The sequence below is a fragment of the Pediculus humanus genome, genomic scaffold (assembly GCF_000006295.1).
Source record: "Pediculus humanus corporis 1103172108322 genomic scaffold, whole genome shotgun sequence".
In the NCBI taxonomy this organism is placed as follows: Eukaryota; Metazoa; Arthropoda; class Insecta; order Psocodea; family Pediculidae; genus Pediculus; species Pediculus humanus.
This window is the reverse complement of record NW_002987891.1, coordinates 356,698-362,998: the sequence shown is the minus strand read 5'-3', so window position 1 is coordinate 362,998 and position 6,301 is coordinate 356,698. Positions and strand designations below refer to the sequence as shown.

Genomic DNA, 6,301 nt, shown 5'->3' with positions numbered 1-6,301 from the left:
TGTTTATTAAAAAATTATTATTATTATTATCATTATTATTATTATTTGCTTGTTACAACACAAATAGGAAGTTTTTTTTTTTTTCCCTTTGTTTTGTTTTGTGTGTTATGTTATGTTTTCTTATTACTTTCATTTGCAAAAAACTTAATCGTTATCATCATCATCATTATTATTATTACTACTATTTTTTTTTTGCATGGTTACATGAAACTAAATTTGTTAAATCATATTAAACCGCACAATATTACATAATAACTGTAATTATATATATTTTTTAACGAATTCATCCATTTCAACTCCACCATTTTTTTTTTTTTTTTTTTTTTTTTACGGTCGACTACGATGATGATGATGATGATGATGATGATGATGATGATTTAATATTCCATTCGAATATAGCTTAAGCATAAATTTTTTTTTTTTTTACAAAAAAGGTTCATATTTAAATATAAAAAAAAGACAATTTTTATCGTTTTGTGGTACCGGTTGCGACATGAAATATTTATTAATATTATTATTATTATTATTATTATTATTATTATTATTATTATTATTATTATTATTATGAGACATTAATGACCTTTTTTGGGTAACTTGTTTAATTTAATTTAAATCAACATTGTTGGGTCAGGTCAAATCGTGAAACGAATTTAATAAAAAAAATAATAACAAAAGGTTTAGCCACGTTTATTTTTTTTTTTTTTTAATATTATTATTATTATTAATAAATAATTGGGACTTTTTGGGGTTTTTAGGTGGGGAGAGGGGGGGGGGAAAGAAAAACGAAAAAAAAAATGTTCCAATTACGCGTAGTATTTATAATTTTCGTAATTAATATTAATTAAGTTTCGATTATTAAACGGGGAAAAAAAAAATTTAAATTTTATGTCGGTTTAAATATACTTATTATTATTATTATCGTGTTACGATGTTAATGAGTATTATGAGTGCGTGCTGAAAGTTTTTCAAGATTCGTGTTGTTTTAGGGTTCTTTAACGGATCCCCCCGTAGGAGTAAAATTAGATTTTTTTTCGAAATCCCCATTAGTGAATCCCCATTGATTTCCCACTTGAGTCGTTTCCGGTTTTACTCTCTCTACTCTTTCAATCTCTTAATTTTTACACTCGAGCCTTTTTCCTTCTCCTGCCATGTTTTTTTTTTTTCCAACGGATACTTCAATTAGTTTATGTACGCATCACTTCCGGGATTTATCTCCTGGAATGATATCCTAAATAAATAGGGATTTGTTAATCGTACAGAATCCACTGTCGCAACAACCATTATTTTATTATTATTATTATTATATTTCGTAAAATAATTATTCGTCGTACTTGAAGATTTTGTAACGTAATTACGGTTATTTCAAAAACAACGCGTTTGTCATTCTTAATAAAATAAACGAAAAACTATTATTATTATTATTATTATTATCATTATCATTATCATTATTATCATTATTATTATTATTATTATTATTATTATTATTATTATTATTAACGGATAATAAATAAAATAAGTAGTTATCGAACCTTCGGGAAATTCTTTTTGAAAATTAAAAATTATTATTATTATTATCATCATTATGACTAAAATAAAAGTCTTAAACTTGTAAAAAGTCGTTGTTTTTTAACGTATTAATAAAAATTTATGTATGCATTAACCTTTTATTGCAACGAAAATAATTTATAATTAATAAATATTATTATTATTATTTTTCTTTGTGCGACAAAAATAATAATAATAAAAATTACCCATAAGGTAAAATGTAATTAATACAACAATAATTTTTATTACTTATTACGTCTTGAAGGTAACAATTATTTATTATCAAAAAAAAATTAAAATTCCGAAACGTAATTATTATTATTAATATTATTATTATTATTATTATTATTATTATTATTATTATTATTATTATTATTATTGTCGTTATTGTAATTACGAAAGACTTTTGTTACTTCCGCATTTTTTATTAACTTATTTTTTTTTATTTTCCACCTCGAAATAAATAAATAAATAAATAAAATACGAAATATTATTCTAAAACCACGACGACGAAACAATCAATGCAAATTTTATTATCACTATTATTATTATTATTAAATTTTTAATCGTTAAAAAAAAAAAAAAAAAACGTTTGAATAATAAAAAATTCAACCGGAAGTTGATGAAACCGAAAAAGAAAAAAAAAAACAATTAAATGAAAACGTAAAAGAAAAATAAAAATAATTTCCCGTTTTTTTTTTTTTTTTTAATTTTATTTCCGGCGCCATTTTTACATTAATTCAAAAGTCGGCGGTGACGTTTTTTTTTTGAAACGTGTAATTAAATTATTGGCGCCAAAAAAATTTTTTTTTTCGCGTTTTCCTCCTATCCAGTTAAAAAAGAAAAAAAAATTTTTTTTAACCCTTATTAATTAATTTATTTTCACATTAATGATAATAATAATAATAATAATAATAATAATAATAATAATGATAATCGAACCGGACTTTACGTTCCATTTAATTTTATTACGTAATAAAATGGATCATTTAATTTCCACCTGTAATTTATGTATCGAAATCATTATTATTATTATTATTATTATTATTATTATTATTATTATTATTATTATTATTATTATTATTATTATTATTATCTCACGTCATTTTTTTTTAATTGTCTTATTTTATCGCGACCACTCGAAAATTCCCCCATTTTTTTTTTTTTTTAAATAATAAAAATTTATGTCATTCGTTTAAATAATTTCAAATATTTATTTATTAATGATAATGATAATGATAATGATAATAATAATAATAATAATAATAATAATAATAATAATAATAATAATTTTTCCAAAAACTCAGGGTCTCGGACAAAATTTTTTTTTTGTGGTAAAATTTACCTTGAAATATATATATGTCGAGACATTTTGTAATATTTGTACAAACGAACAAACACGAAATTTTGTCTGTTTGTTTTCCTTTTATTTCTTCTTCTTCTTAAAATTTAATTAGGTTTTTTGTATCTAACATATCGAAAATGAATTTTTGTATTTATACCTAACCTAAGGCTCCAGGTTTATAATAATAATAATAATAATGATGATTGTGGAATGTGTGTTGATTGTTCCGTTTTAATAATTGTTATTTGGCGTTAAGTATTACGTAATCAAAAAAAAAAAAATTTTGAAAATAATTTTTTTACGGTATATTTAATAATGATAATAATAATAAATTAATTGTAACGTGTAAATAGATTCGTTACACGTACAATGAATGAATTTGAAATTCCAGTTCTCGTTTATCTTACGTATGTAAAAAAAAAAAAAAAAAAAAACGTGGGATTAATTTTTCGTTTCGCGGATACGATTGAATAAAAAAAATCGATCTATCGATATCGATCGATCAATCGATTCGATAAGAAAATAATATCTTAAAAATATTATCATTATTATCATTATCTTTAAAATTCAAAAAAAAAAAATCTCAAAATTTTGCACGTGTGCGGTATAATTTTTATCAAAAAGGTTTTTTTTGTTGTTGTTGTTGAAATTGTTTAAACAATTTCTGGTTAACCGTAAAAAATTTATTAAAACATTTATTTTAAAAAAATGTTTATTAATTAATAAATAAACGCACATCTACGACGCAATAATAATAATAATAATATTAATATTAATAATAACATTTGAAGGTTTTCTCGTATTTTTTTAAATTAATTTATTTTTTTTCAATTAAATTACGCGTAACTAACGCATAATAATATTAATAATAATAATAATAATAATAATAATAATAATAATAATAATAATAATAAAAGTAGTAATGAAATTTCCTTTGTCGTTTTTTTTAATAAATTTTTACTTAAAACTTTTGTCTTATTATGTATTACGAAACAAAGTCTCTCAATTGTCATAATTTTATTTCGTTGTTTTTGTTGTTTCCTTTTTACATTAATAATTTATTTATTAGTCATAGTTTTAAACAGGTAATCAAATTAAGGTACGTAAAATGACAACGGCATAATAATAATAATAATAACATTGCAGTGATAACATTTTAACCGTCGACCTTTGTTTGCATACATATATCTTTTCATTATTATTATTATTATTAATAATTTTTTTATAGGTTTCGTGATAATTTTCATACTCGGCTCACGGTCATTTATTAGTTGTAATAAATAATTATTTTCCTTAAATATTTAATAATAATAATAATAATAATATTCGTTTAAATTTTTTTTTTTTATCAAAAGTGTAATTTTACGTCGTCGTTATATCGACTGGCCCTGTGGCGCAACGGATAACGCGTCTGACTACGGATCAGAAGATTCCAGGTTCGAATCCTGGTAGGGTCGTAATAAAATTTTTTTTTTTTTTAATTTTTTGCAAATTAATAATTACTTATAAATAATAATTATTTTTTGTGACGTCATTTAAAGTAAATTCGATTGACGCAGGTCGTTACGTTAAAAAAAACACAAAAATGAGTTCATTGACTCGTTTATCAGAGTAAATTTTATTAAATAATTTACGTATTGTATTTTTATTATTATTATTATTATTATTATTATTATTATTATTATTATTATTATTATTATTATTATTATTATTAATTATTATTATTATTTCGAAATAGGGTTAATTCATCCATTAAACAATTTTCCGTTAATTTCATTTGAAGGGAATCGAAAGAAAAGGGATGGAAAATTAATGAGATTACGTCAAACAAAATACGAAACGTTCTCAACGTTTGGTTTTTATAATTAATTATCGGGTTTTACGATAAGAACAAACAAATTATCATCATCATCATCATTATCATTCTGCGATGATAATAACAGTTCCTACGTAATCTTAAATAATTTTTCCTTTTTTTTTTTCCTCGAAAAACTCGTGGGGAGAGGAGGGGAAATGCACTCTAAATAAATAAAGTAAATGTATCATGTAATCATCTTGTAATGTTTCGCATATGAGAAAATTTAATTTGTTACTCTTAAGGATGCTGCATCATACTTTTCCACTATGAGATTTGTTTTTTCTCGTTCGTACACGCACTCATACGCAAAAAAAAAAATTTTTCATTTACGTCAATACGACAACCGGTCTTTGTTTTTCTATACGCACCTGTAAAGCAAGTTTTTATTATTATTATTATTATTTATCAATACGCAATGAATTGTACTTTTTTTTTAAAAATGGCGATTGATAGAATTTATTTTTTAAATTTTCAAAAACGAGGGCGGGCCCTCGACCTTGACCTTAAATATCTTTATCATCGATTGTAAATTAACGGTTGGTTTATGTTCGAACAATCAATATTATCATCTCTCTCTCTCTCTCTCTCGATAATTTATTATTATTATTGTTATTATTAAATGACATCTTCCATTGTTTTATTTTATTTCAAGTTTGGGGTCAAGTATTTTGCCATTTTTTTTTTTTTCAAGTGTATTTAAGATTTTGTTATCAGTGCTGTTGATGTTGTTGTTAAAAGCCTAGTAGGATTAATTAAAGCCTTTTTTTATCGATAAATTTAAAGTTTTTTTTTTTTGAAAATTTTTTAAATATTTTTCTTTGTTTGTTTTCTGCCGTAAAAAAATTACTCGATCGTCATAATAATAATAAAATTTTTTTTTACGAAACATTAATTATCGTTTAAAGTAGTTTTTAATAGATAATAAAATTAAGTAATAATTACAAGATGGTTTAAATCGTCGTAAAGGGTTTTATCAAAAAAAAAAAAAACAGTTGGCAACAATGGGAAAAAATCGAATTTTTAAAAAAATAGGTTTATGTTGGTATTTGTATCGACGATAATAATAATAATAATAAGGAAAAAAAACAAAGGAAATTCATTTATGTATTCAAATTATGTGTGTGTGTGTGTGTGTCTTCCTCTTGTTTTATTTATTTTTAATATTTATTATGAATTTGTAATGCGAATAAAAAAACTTTATTTATTTATTTATTTTATTTTGCATTATGTAAATTTATTTATTTATTTATTTTTTTTTAAGCTTTACATAATTTATTTATTAAATAAAATAAATAATAAAACTTTAGAATGGAAAAAAAATTTTGAACGTGGCAGAAACTTTTTAATTAAAAAATTTTTTTTTTTTTTTTTTTTTTACTCTATGACACGACGGAAATAATAACGAAACTTTTCTTTCTCTTTTTTTTTGCAGAGAATGTTCCAGACAACGTTGCCAAATTTAAACTTGATCGAGTGGGAGGAAAAAAAAGGAGAAAAAAAGGAAAAATATTAAAGGTATTGTACCCACGAAACGTTTTTTACCTTTTAATCAA

The 6,301-nt window shown here is 22.2% G+C and overlaps 1 non-coding gene across 1 annotated transcript; it reads left to right on the top strand.

Annotated features, from left to right (window-relative positions):
* Positions 1-4,274: 4,274 nt before the first annotated feature.
* On the top strand, positions 4,275-4,347 carry Phum_PHUM615370. Its single transcript has one exon. It is a non-coding gene; the product is annotated as a tRNA-Arg (tRNA).
* The last annotated feature ends 1,954 nt before the right edge of the window (positions 4,348-6,301 follow it).